At 39.7% G+C, this 13,615-nt stretch overlaps 1 protein-coding gene across 3 annotated transcripts in view; it reads left to right on the top strand.

The window, feature by feature from the left end:
- Window positions 1-740: 740 nt before the first annotated feature.
- The window catches only part of LOC119546679, a 49,663-nt gene continuing 36,788 nt past the window's right edge, over window positions 741-13,615 (top strand). For 2 of the 3 annotated variants that reach the window (XM_037853144.1, XM_037853145.1), the window contains exon 1: window positions 741-1,194. The gene's annotated coding sequence lies outside the window, so the exon portion shown is untranslated. The remainder of the gene's footprint in view (window positions 1,195-13,615) is intronic. The other variant, XM_037853146.1, reaches the window with a different exon arrangement.

Here is a 13,615-nt window from a genome sequence, read left to right as displayed (position 1 = left end):
ATCTAATTTTTTAAAACACCAAGAAACTTTTAAAACAATTTAAATTTAAACAGTTTGAAGTTTCTTGTGAAATCAAAAAAATCCGCTGACAGAAATTCGAACTAAAACCCTCTTAAGATTGATTTGAACTGCATGCGATACTTGAAAATACAAGTGCCCCAATTATTTCCGAGTGTCTAAGCCATTTCAGCGAATTAGGCCAAAATGGGGGTCGCTGAGAGAGCGTTGTAAGCCATCAGCTGTTTGCAACGCCCACGCACAGCTGAGCGGTACAGCGGGAGAGCGAGCTTTTTGGCCAGAGCGCAGCGCTCAGCTGGGAGCGGCGAGTCCTTTCGTTCCTTCGGCTCGAAGGACTCGCTGCTCGGTTCTGCTGGGGCCCGTCGGCAAGTGGGAAAATCGTGTCTCGGCTCCGCATCCTCACCTGGCAGAGCTTCGTCCTGGCTTTGTTTACATGCCTTCAGCCGCTCCAGCTTTTGCCACTCCTGCTCCTCTCGGCTCCTCCGATCCCGCCTGCCATTGCCAGGACGAGGACGGGGACGAGGACGAGCGAGCGACCCACTTCGGGCGGTGGCGACCAGGCCAGGCACGGTGCTTTCAATTTCGTTCAACCTGAATCCTGTACTGAGGACACTGAGTCCTGGAAACGAGTCCGATTCGAGAACGAGCCATCCATCGGCTGCGGATTCGGTGCTCGCTTTCAATTTCGCCTCGTTATTCGTTGGTGGCCGTTGGGCGGCCTCAGTCGTGTTTTTGTTGTGCCCGTTCGCGCGTGTCCTGCTGGCTGCCTCCTGTCTGCTGGCTCTCCGTCGTCCTCGCCGCTCGACAGCTCGACAGCCCAGCACACTACAGCCGAGCTCCGGAGCTGCAGTTCGCCACGCGTCCGCGCCTATAAAACATGAATTTCTACCATTTTTCTACTCGTCGGTAGCAATAAAACATAAAAAAAAAAATAATACAAAATTATAAAGCAAGAAAGCAAACGCGATACGCAAAGGAAACGGAAACGGCAAAGGGAAAACTTGGGAAAAACTTAGGACTAACGCCCACCCGAGAAAATGTTTGTGTGCGAAGAATGCGGTTAATAATTGATTCGGTTCCCAACTGGCTGCGGCGAAGGGAGTTTTCGTGCAGAATAAATAATGCAAAAATTGCAGTGCAAATGTAATATGGAATTACAATCACAACCGTATCAAGGTGACCACAACAATCCTAGACCAAATCCGATTCCAATCGACGGCCCTGCAATTGTCACTCCGACGTCGCTGGGCGTTTGTCCACCCGCAGGTAAGGAAGTCCATCCAAGGAGCTGCGAGTCCAAGTCCCCAGCCACATCCACATCCACCGAGGAGCTCGGCGGCGTCGCTTGAGTGACAACTGCAAATATGCAAAACTAACGCAAACAACAACACTCAATATCGAATCAATCAATAATAAAAAGGAAAACGATTGCAAGCAGAACATTTTAAATTCCACCGTCAATTACTCTGATTGGCATGTGTGCATTACAAAGCTAAACAAAAGGGCAGAGAAATTAAATATTAAATATTTAAATGAATTATACAAAAATGGGGACCCACTTATAAATTCAAATTCAATTATAAATGAAATGGCATTTCAAACAAGATAAAATATAATAAATGAAATAAAAAGGTTAATTTTTGTGAAAGCAAAATTAACAAATAACATATAATAATAATCTGGAACGAATATAAATTTAGTTAATAATTCCTCTCAACAAATGCATCAATTATATTACAAATCACAGTTTCCTTTAAAAACATCTAACACTTAATGCAATCAATTGATTAACCAAATCACAATAAACTGTTAGTATGTTACTTACGAGAAAAGGAATCGAATAGTTTATTAAAACAAAATGGAGTAATAAATACATAATGAAAGGAAATGATAAATATATCGAACATTTTTTCTCTAACAATAAAAGACAAAAATATAATTAGGAAAAGGCAATTGATTCATTAGTTATTTACAATTAATATTTTACCTAAAAAATATTTTTAAATCGGCGATAGGGTAATAAAAAAGATATGTATTCTTAGATTCCAAAGTTAACTAATCATTTTAAATTTACCTCATAATAACTTTTTACAAGTTGAAATTTGTTATATATTGGGTTAATAAAAAAGAAATAAGTCCTAAGATTTCAAAGTTAACTAATCATTTAAAATTTACTTAATAATTATTCTTAAACTTTATGTATAAAGTAAACTTTATAATTTTCCTAAAATGGAATCAACTAAATGATATATTCAACTGGCAAACTGAAGGCAACAAAAGAGCAATCTAAAAGTGCCTTATATAATCAAAGTAATTCATCACGCATAAATAATGATAAATTGAATTGCGGATAAGTAATAATAAACGGAAACCTGAGACCTGCGAAAAGAAGTCAGGCAAACAAACGGGCGAAAAAAGGGAAGAATGTCTATACAGCTGCTAACAATAAGTAACCAAACACAATTCAGCGGGACAACATGAAAAATGATAATGACAGCCGCCGCAAACCAAACGTGAAAAGTGATTATATATACGTTCAGATATATCTGCATATATAGACGAGATGGTCGGTTGATTCATATCCAATGGTGCAATCGAGTGGTTTTATCCGCTCTGAAATATTAATTGAAGTCGTGTGTTTTGATTCTTGTGTGGCCATAAATTACAAGTCCTCAGGAACTTTCGCCTCTTGTTTACCTGTAATGTGCTGCTAATTTGTTGCCACAGGAGCGTTACTCATTTCCGAGCAATTACATTAACGCCACAATCGTTTTAATTAGGCCAGGCACACGGCCACTTTCGCACATGCAGACAGTGGGCAACGAAAGTATCTGCGCGGCTCGGCTCGCATCTTGAAAATTATGAAAAAATGCAAATGAAAAGTTTTCCCTTTCCCAGCGAAAGTTTCCCGTTTTCGCTGTTGGCATTGGCGTCGTCATCGTCGTCGTTGTCTGCCAGTCGAGACAACTTTGTTCAGGTGTTGTTGGTTGTTTGCGGCACACGTTTCTCGTGTTTTCACCAGAGTGTTGAGGGCTGCTCGGGGCGGTCCCACCTTTGACCTTTCGTAGTTTGTTTTTGGCAAGCAACGCAGCCACAAAGGATATGATATAATTTTCAAAATATTTCATATTATATTAAGTCATTTCCGTACACTCAAATCCATATAAAACGCAATGAAAAATGGCCAAAGATTTTTTTAAAAATGTTCCCTTTGCCTTAAAACAGGATCTTTGTTCAAACAAAAGTATCTTTTAAGTTAAAAGTTTAAGCATAAGCATGCCTTTCTCTTTATAATAAAACATTTATAACTATTAAGTTACTTATTTAATCACTACCTTGAATATAAACAAAGCGCAACATTAAATATAATCAATTTTAATTAATGATTTAAACAAAGTATATTATTATTTTATATTTTGTATTTAAAAAGTCCCTTTATTTTAAAATTGTTTTTGCTGAAATATTTCAGTTTTCTTAAAAAATGTTATTGGATTAGAGTAGACCTAATAAATTGAGATATTGAGAAAAAATGCAAGGCCAATAATGGTATATAAAATACCAGGTTCTTTTTAATATATTCATCAACACACTTTATATTAAAAAAATCTTTCAATAAAAAAATGTTTTTCTGTCTTTTCTGCAGTAAAGAGGTTCTACAAATTTGAGATCCGTTTTTTCGCCGCATTTTGCCAACTAAAAGTTGTGCTAAACATTTAAAACTAGCTGACTTTTGCACCTTCTATCATGTTTCAAATTGCTCTTTACTTAGTCCTCGAACCAATTGCTGTATTCATGCTGAGCCAAGGACCTTGTGCACTCTCCCAGTTGACCTTCAGGGAGCGTTTTGGCCCGCTTTCGCCCACATTAGCCTGGTTAGTTACCTTCCGTGCCTGGCAACAATTTTTCAAAATTCATTTCTAGCCTGGCCAAGGAAGCAGCGAAAGTAGTGCAAAGTGGCCAGCAACCAGCAAACGCATACGAATTAAATGTTGGCAAGAATGAGGCCTAAATGGGGGGCGGGGCAGGATCTGCTTAGCACTCATCGCACAGGCTGCCATCGGCGAACGTGGCCATAATTCAAACGACGCGCAAACTACTTAATGTTATTAGATATGTCTTCTTGGGCCCCCGGCCACGCCCCCTTCGGTGCAGCTGTGGGGGCGGGGAAAACTTTTGCACGGATTTTCTAACAGTGTGCTATCTGTATGTCAGTTGTGCACGTGTGTGTGTGTGGGCCAAGTTTATGCTGATGTTGTTGATTACATCTGCCGCTCCTGTGGTCGGCCGCCTTTCGGCCTCGTCCTTTCGTCCTGTCGCAGCCACGGCTTCTTTTTCTTTTTAATTTTTTGTGTCCTCAACTTTCCCTCGTTGACATTTCGTTTTCAGCATTTTTCATGCGAGCCCGAGCCAGTTTGTGCGTATTTCGCCTATTTTTCCTTTTTTTCCTGGGCCCTTCTAGCTGCAGGTGCTGCATTTAAAATGAAATATGGCAGTCTTTTTTGCGGTTGAGATAAATGCGGCTCAGTTTGTTTGCTCCTGCGTTCTCTGCTGGCTAACTTATTAGATTTGTTAGCCTGTCGCATTCCGCTCTGTGCAAGTGGTTCTCCATCTCGTTTACTTTCTGACAGTTGACGTTTGTTTTTGTGGACTTACAACGGGGCTGACTGGAGTTTATTTACTGGGTCTGGAAATAGTAAAATCTTTGGTCCCAAAAATAATGTTAACAATTTCTATTTCACTTAAGTAATATGTTAGCATTGGCCTAAATAAAGTTTTATTAAAAAAAATATTTTTAAGTTTAAAATTAAAATTGCCATTGAAATAAATAACTAAAATTCAAAATGACTTGCAAGGGTACCTAAAAGTATGCAATTTTTAAAATTCGATTTTAATTTTTGCATATTTCTAGGCACCTTTATAGGAGGTTTAAAAATCTTTGCTATTTCTGAGACCCAATTTGATTATGGTTCTCTCTTACTAACATTCCTTGTGATTTTTTGCATAACCTGTTTAAATAAATTTCGAAATAAGTTAGTGTTTCCGCTAATTAAAATCCAAATTTTCCCCACCGAAAGCTTGTTTTCATTTGCATTACAATTGCAACAAGAACCTGCACACCAGGTTTGAGTTATTCTTGGCGCCCATTCTCAAGATTTCAATTAGCCGAAGCAGCAGCCAATCAGGCAACGTGCGCCACTTAAAACTTTTAGCCAACTTGGAGGGTCAGTGGAGTGCTGTTACCAATTTGGCGATGAAATGGGGGCTTATAGGAATCATGAACCGGAACGCAGTTCCAGACAACTTGGCAGCGGAATGCAATTTCTGTGACTCGTGGATTTCCACACGAGAGCCGTGAATAAATTGACTAACATCTACGCGCACACAGACTCTTTCGCTGCTCCAACTGCTGCAGTGAAAAATATAGGCATTCTATATTTGTCAGGTTTCTGCTGAGACTTTAAGTCGGCGAGATTAAAGAGAGAGCCCAAAACAAAAAAAAGTTTATTTGTATTTGGCAAATTTACGCTTATTGGCGGTGGGGAAGGGGGCAATAAAGAGCCACCAGCTTTTGGGCCGGTTTAAGGTTGTTTATGGCCTCAGCTTGTGTGGCGATAGGCCTGTCATTTATTAACTTGAATTTGCATTTAAGCTGATCGGGGTGGGGAATGCGACAAGGACGAGGCCTAAGAAAACATCAGCTAGGACAGCAAATTAAGCACAGCATCTCCATGCAGCACGATCTTAAAGATATTTTAACGCACACACAGATTTATCAAGATCTGGGGGAAAATTCCGGCTAACCCTTAACGCTCAAGAGCCGAAAGAGTGAGTGGCTAATTTGGAGCAGGCAGCAGAAACTGTTGAAGAAACCCCCTAAATTATGGGGGCGCTCTGATTTGCCAGCTTGCTTCGCCAGCACACTTTTCCATTTGCTTTAACTTTTAAGTGTTGCTTTGTTTTCCACCACATCCCCCCTTTTAGGCCTCCTGTTTTCTGGGCCGTAAGCTGTAGCCTCCTTGTAAAAAGGACCTCAGACTCAGACTCGCTCGACGAGCTGTTGACATTGTGTGCGGTTATAGCTGTTGCTGTTGTTGTGCGCCAGGAAGCAAACACTCTACGCCTACTTAGGCAGCTTTTTCGCCTTTTTCGTCCTTTTCGTCCTTTCGCCGTGTGCTGCTTTGTTTTCACTTCTGGAGGCTGCAGTTGCTCGAGTGGCCGTCCTCGAAAAATGCCTGCCAGGGTCATTTGTTCATTTGCATTCGCTAGACTTGCATCTTTTATGCATTTAGCATTCCCAAACTCATTGTCCCCATCTAAATTCCGCTTTAAAATAATTAAAAAATGTGACGCAGATGCAGATGCAGATGCAGATGCAAATGCCAATGCAAATGAAAGAGGGACGCTGAGCAAGTGGACATGTCAATCGAATTGGCATGTGTCGTGGCAAAAGTCTAAAACTAATTGGGTTATGTCCTCCCCAGACGCTCGTTGTCAGCCGGGCTCAGTGCGGCTCAGCTCGTCTTACCTCATCTCAAACAATCCCATCGTCCATGACGTTGATGGCTCTTAAACTGCTCTTCATTTGCAGTACAGCACCACCACTCAAACTGAAACCCGGACAAAAGTGGCAACACGGATGGGATACAAATCTAAGCCCCAACAGTTGCATTCAGCTGTTTATGGGCTTTGCAACTACTGCAATCTACGAGTACAAGACTCACAGACACAGATTCCGCGTTCGTGCTCCGGATACCTGTGTCCATCCTCCACTGGCTTGCATAATTTAGCAGGCTGTTAGTGCAAACACAGTTGGCCAAATTTCTTGTTGCCAATATTGTTCGGTGGTCGACATTGGTCATTGCAATCTGACAGCCAGATTGAACATGTTTTGAGGATTTGTTAATGTGGTTCCGGGATTTCCATATTACATTAATTAATTTAATCCCAGGTGGCAATATTACAAAGATTCGTTTTAAAAAGGCAGTAATGGTTGAATGATTTTATATAGAGGAAGTTATTTATAGAAAATATTTAACATAAATATTTTTAGTTTCCTAATTTTTAAAATAAATCAAAGGAAACCTTGATTAAACTTTTTTAAAAAATATTTATTTTAGCTATTATAGTGGTTTTAGTGTTACTTTGAAGGCTGCAGAAATTCTAAAAAATCTTAAGGCGTATAATATTATGCCTACCTTCCTAAATTCTATTTGTGAAAATATTATTATTTGCATAAAAAACTATAAGCTAACATAGGGTTGATTATACAGCTATAGCAGCGGTAGGGGTTAAGCTCGCTTAAGATATATGTATATATGAGAGTTGTTTATTATTGTTATCATACTTTTTTTTATATCTTATTTGGTATTTTGGAATTATTTGCATTTCCTTTGTGGCAATAATTTAATTGATTCCTTGATATTTAAAACATTTACTAATAAAGCCCGATAATTCTGCAAAATCAACTAAAAAAGGAATTCCAATGGACTTATATGTTTTCAATTTATGCATTCCCACCTAGTGGTTAACCATTCGTTTGATCAGACTGATTTCCCCTGAAAGGCGCGATGTCAACAATGTGTTTTGTGCATGTTACATTTTCCATTTCCCGCCTGCATTTGCATAACGCGTTGCTCTTCCGATTTCCACCTGGCAGAATGGCTGACTGGCTGACTGGCCCGTCACAGCCACCTGTCATTGTCATGGGGCCAGGGAATGGAAATGGGAGTGGGACTGGGAATGTGGATGGCAATGGGCGACAAGTTGAGTAGATAACAATGACAATGACGGGTCCTGGCTGTTGCCATTCGATGTATTTACCCAGCCATATTTGTATATCACAGAAGTGACTCCATCCGCACACTGGCACACCTCAATAAACAACGGCAATAATGGGCTGTTATCATTGAGGCGGGTCCCAAAAGGGGGCGGGGCCTTTGTTTTGTGTGATTTGATTGTGTGCATAGGGCACGAGCCATAAGTAACCGCCCCTTGTGGTGCGTTGAATCAACAAGTCCCCTAACTTATTATTTAATGGAACGAAGAGAACCGAACCGATGAAAATCAATCATACGCCAAGTGTGTCAGTAAGCCAGGCACTTTATGCTGACCCAACCATTGTCTTTTGGTGATTTTAATAAAATCTTATACATATATTTACATTATAGCCTCCTCTCATTTGGCCCTGGGATCAGGTTGTCTAAACAAAGCTAACCTCAATTTTCTGTCCTTTTTGTTGTTTGCTGTATTTGCTGTCCTTTCTTCTAGGCAGACAAAAAAGGGGGCGGACTCGGCCTCCTTCAAACAAACTGACCCCAATACAGGGAAAACAATAAATTGCGAAAAATGTTGAGAATGCAAAGATGCAAAAATAAATTCAGAGACTTCGACACCCGCACACAAAGAGGTCAGCTGAGTAATGCGGCGAGTGCATGAGAGATGGCGAAATAACAAAATAGCAAAATGCCAGTGCAAGTTGCAAGTTGCAAGTTTCGAGTGGGATGGTCCGCGTTTTAGTGGCAAACTTCCTCGAAACCTTCCTGGAACCTGAACAGGCCAGCCGTGATATTTTATGGGCTTCGGGGAGGAGCTCAGCTAGTAAATAAAAAGTTGCCATTATAATTTTGAACCACTAGCGGGACAGCTGAAAACGGAATGGGGAAAGATAAATTGTCCACGCGAGCAAGAAATAAGGGAAGTTACTTTCGCTTAGTCAGAAGTCAACTGCAATTGTTATATAGTGGGATCTCTAGCTTGAAAAATGATTATAATAAATTTAACTAATTGGGATGGTATAATTTCTTAAATTTGTAGATGTACTGGATGTACTAGAGTGGATCAACTGGGCTGTTTATGGTTATTAGGAGTGTGTGTACTGTATAAGATATGTCTCGATTATTATATTATTATCATTATTTTTCATTAATATCATTATTTGTCATTATTACTATCATTATTATTGTCATGATTGTGATTGCCACTATTATTTGCATTATCATTATGATTATCATAAGTTGCGGATACATAATTTGGTTGCGGGGGGATATATCAATAAATTGTTCAGTAGACATCAAAAATTTGGAATAAAATACATACATATCTTTTTTAATATTATTAATATTACTATCATTGCATTTTTTAACGCAAATAAAAGATGATATTCTCTTTTCACAACGATTTATAGTACGGAAAATTGCCCAAAGAAACTAAAACTATCTTCTTAAAGCTTAAACATTTTATAGCAGCATTTAGCACTTTAGCTGTTGCATAGGACCGTCAAATGGGATTCCACTCATCCGCCGCTGAAATCCCCTGGCAATGCCGAGCCATCTCTATGTGAATGCAGTCATTAAGGGGCACCATAAAAAGCAATAAACGCGACGGGTTTCACATGCAGTTTATGTCATTTGCAAGGGGCTGCATGTGCGCTTTAAGCGGACCTCTTTTTTCAGCCATTTCCAGGGGCCGGCGTAATGGCCAACGGCTACCTACCAGGCCAACAACTCCAGCTCAAAGCCACTCGGCCACTTTATTGAAGTTTTTTCTAGCCAATGCATTCTCCTTTTTTTTTGTAATTTATGAAGCAGGGAGGTGGAAATGGCCAGTCATGTAGTCCTGTTGCCTGTGGTGCATCGGTGGGCACGGGTACTTTGTCTTAATCTGGGGCTCATTCTACGCAACATTGCGTTCGCCCGGCTTTTATGGCCTCAATTAAGGCCAAATTATGGCGTATGGTCAAATAACGTACACGCCAGGTTAGCTGCAGGACCTGGGATTTGCAGCAGAAATTACTAAAAATGTTGAAGAGTCTTACAAATTACTGAACTACAACAGTTTCAAAATAATAGTTTTAAGCTCCACACAAAAACCTGGAATCCATCATGGATCCTTATCTCCCCTTCAACCATTTGAGCAGTTCAAGTTCACCCCTCGTTATAAACTGACAAGCGAACCATTGCGAGTGTCAGAGAACTCCCTGAACTTTGTCTGACATGCAGTTCTCCAATGAGCTTTTCAGACATTTTGGGCAAGTGTCTGATGCCAAGGCGGCGACCCCTGCACGTCAGTCAGTGAGTCAAGCACACGAGCCTGGTGTCAGTTAGTTCGCCTAACACTTTAATTAAAAATCCGAAAACTGAAATCTGAAATGCGAACAAAAGGAACCAAATATAAAGTTATGAATGCTCAACTAAATGTGTCAAGGCAGCAAAACTAGACAGCCTGCTGCAAAATGTAGGAATGAGTACAATTTTGTGGATGGGCGACTCTGGCTTCTTACTATATTAGGGAAAAATGAATCGAAATCAAGGGGAGATGGGGGAAATATTTGCACTTGCCCCACTTATATAAGAAATGAAGCGAAGCCTTCTCGCCGAAAATAGGTAATACGAAAAGGAAAAGGGAAAAAGGGCAATGAAATATAAATGTTTTCCTAGCCCAGCGAAAAGCGGAAAAAACACAGTGCACTATATTGAAATTGAAATCGAAAAAAAATACCCAGCGAAAATAAATGTTTATTGACATTTGCTCTTGCGATAATCAATAATATTGCGATTCCAGCAAAATATTCCATTCCAATTCGGTCTGTCTCAATGTGCTCGTGTCTATGCCATAAGTCCACATTTGTAGCAAATTATTTTATTGACAAATTTGCGTGGCAATGGCGAACTTTTCGCCTTATTGAACCACTCGTATAACGAATATGTTTGCATACGCGTGGATGGCACTAAGTGTGTTATTTAGATGATGCAATTACCCATAAGCGGCACTAGATGTCAACACTCATCGCTAGAGTATGGAAAATGGTAGACTAAATCGGGAAATAATACCAGCATTTTCAATGCACAGAAACGCGATGTCTTGCATTATTAAGAGGAGAATTAAAGTGGTTGAAAATTCAGGGGTCATTAAATGTCGCTTAAAAGCACTTCCAATTTTGCCATCTGGTATTATAGTGAGTCCTTTAATTCGGTAGTTTAAGATACACCCCGTAGATAAATGTTTTCAAAGCGCTCTAAGCTAACATTTTGAAAATGTGCTTTCTGTGTTTTCATAAGCCTCCTGAATAAACCGGACCGCACTCACTTCGAGTAGGTTTAATTAGCAATAAAATTAGTAATTATCCAGCACAAACACGGTAGCAGTGACCAAAAATAAACCGAGAAGGGGCGTGGCAAAGCGGCCATAAAACGCGAAACAAACAAGGCCCGTTGGCCATGCCACAAAAGTCAGCTTAAAATAAATTTAAATTTTAATTTCAATCTCGGTGCCATTCGCCCGACAGCGCCGCACAAAAGCCAACTGTTTCGGTGGCGGCGGTGAAAGTCTGTTACCCTTACCCTTTGCCTTTCCCTGCCCCTTTTTTTTGGCCACCCCCTCGGCATCCTCCCTGCTGCCATCCCAGGATCCCTTTTGCCTGGGAGTCCTTGCCACTGCTGCGTAGACAACTTCCAGTGGCGCAGCTGCCATTTTCGTGTGTCCGTGTGCAAGTGAGTGCGGTCTGATGGAAGCCATTGGCAGGTCCCTTGGCTTCCTGAAATCCGGCGTACGTCGAGTGTATCTGTGGGTCCGGGCAGGTTGCACATCGGGCTACACTGCTATTTAAAATACCCTATTTTATATACTTCAAAAAACTATTTATTTCAGCAAGTATTTGTTAGGTGCATTATTAATTTTTGTAAATATTTGATAATTTGATTTCTTAAGAAGTAATATAAATACAATTTCTTAAAGTTTGTTTTGCGATTTTTTTATAAAACTAAAAATTAATTCATAAATATACTTGCTAAATTTTATAGAAGAGATTTCTCCGTTTCTGGAATGTTTTCTTATTTTCGACAAATATTTTTAAGCATTTAAATAACATTTTAATGAAGTGAATAAAACTATATTCACAATATCGTTTATTTATTGTATATATTATATAATATTCTGATTTTGAGGGAGTTACAAACGTCCTCCAACGAATTTTTTTCTAGCTATAGCTTCTAGGCCTTAAGCTCTGTGGGGATTATTTACATTGTTGTTATATCTAAATTATGGTATTATAAATGAATTTATATGCTTTTATAAAGGTTTATTGTCTTGGTAAATTCTGTGGCGGAAATAATACAAACGGATTTTGGGGATAAGGAATTCCAAATTACAATTTTAGTAAAATCATATCATTTTGTGTTCAATATCCTAAATTTTTTTCTCATTACCAAAATGATACCCAAATGATCCCAGAATATGGCCAACGGAAAAATTGCGGCTAGGGGATTCCTGAGCGGCATTTTTCATATGCATGCAGGATGAATAAATAAAGCCAAGTGCTTCGCTGCGGTTCATTTCTGCCTTTTACCTTTTGGCTGCTGCTACTGCTCCCGAGCCACCGCCACATAATATGACGTATACGCCGCGTTGTCTGACACTGAACGGCAGCCTTTTGATGCAATGTCTCCTGTGGGCAGTGGGGCCCCATGATTTGCGTAACCGAGCACATGTTGAGTCATCCAGTGGGTGTTTTTGCTTCTATAAATGGACCACTTGCTGCAAAACAATTGCGGGGGCTAAACGTAATGAACAAAGCTTAAACGTCATTATACTTGATTAATATATCTGTTATTTTGGTTTACTCCTACGATATAGAAGTGTTATGATAACAATGCCATCGATTTTCACTGTGGCTTTTCCCTTTTCACCTGCCTGGCTACAGCGTTAATGACTGTCATCTAAATTCATATTTCCTGGCCGACAAAGTTGTGGCCCAGTTTGCAGGCAAAATTAACGTACATACCAACAATAGGCGTGTGTTGACCTTTTTGCTTACCAATGGTCGATATGTAAATAGGTTGGCAATTAAAATGCTGGCAGGGTAAATTTTGTTAATTAGCCAAGAAAAATAACATCTAATTGGCTTTGGGGCTTGCAGGCTTAAAAGCTTTTTATTGTACCGAAAGCAATTATTATTATTTGTTTTTATTATTATTATAAAATCCTTCAGTTTGATTTCGTAAAGTTCAAATGACCATAGTTGTTCTTATTATTGACATAAACAGCATTGAATAATTTTCAGATTTAATTCATATTTAAACTCCACCAAAAAAGGGAAATTAAATAAAAGGGAGATAAAAAGTGTCGTTAAAAGCATTTTAAACACAAACGTTTAAGCGAACTCGTTTGCTATCTAGTGCCCTATTTGTCTGAAATCGTTGTATCTCGTGGCTTGCCATTTTGTTTGTGCCAAAAATAAAATAAAATGCAGAGCCAAGCAACACGTCAGCGTCAGCACATTTGGGCCAACTTTCAACTACACTGTGAATACAGTCTCGATACTTTCGCCATGCTATGTAGTTATATATGTATATTTACCTGGCAGCTAGCATTGTTGGCCCCCATATGCCTTGTATTTTTTAGTTCGCTCTGTTAGCTGCTGTTTTACTTTTTGGGGCGTTGCCTCGTCTGAGTTTTAATTAGCCCTGAGTGCGTGCTGGGCTGAGCCAAAAGCCGTACAAATTGTTATATAAACACATACACACGCCCCAACAAAGTGCTTTGAGAGCCTAAAACATTGTCGCCATCAAAGTTGAAGTTGGCCAACACGAAAACTACGCAG

This window comes from Drosophila subpulchrella, chromosome 2L, assembly GCF_014743375.2.
Source record: "Drosophila subpulchrella strain 33 F10 #4 breed RU33 chromosome 2L, RU_Dsub_v1.1 Primary Assembly, whole genome shotgun sequence".
In the NCBI taxonomy this organism is placed as follows: domain Eukaryota; kingdom Metazoa; phylum Arthropoda; class Insecta; order Diptera; family Drosophilidae; genus Drosophila; species Drosophila subpulchrella.
The sequence above is the reverse complement of the archived record's forward strand: the minus strand, read 5'-3'. Positions and strand labels throughout refer to the sequence as shown.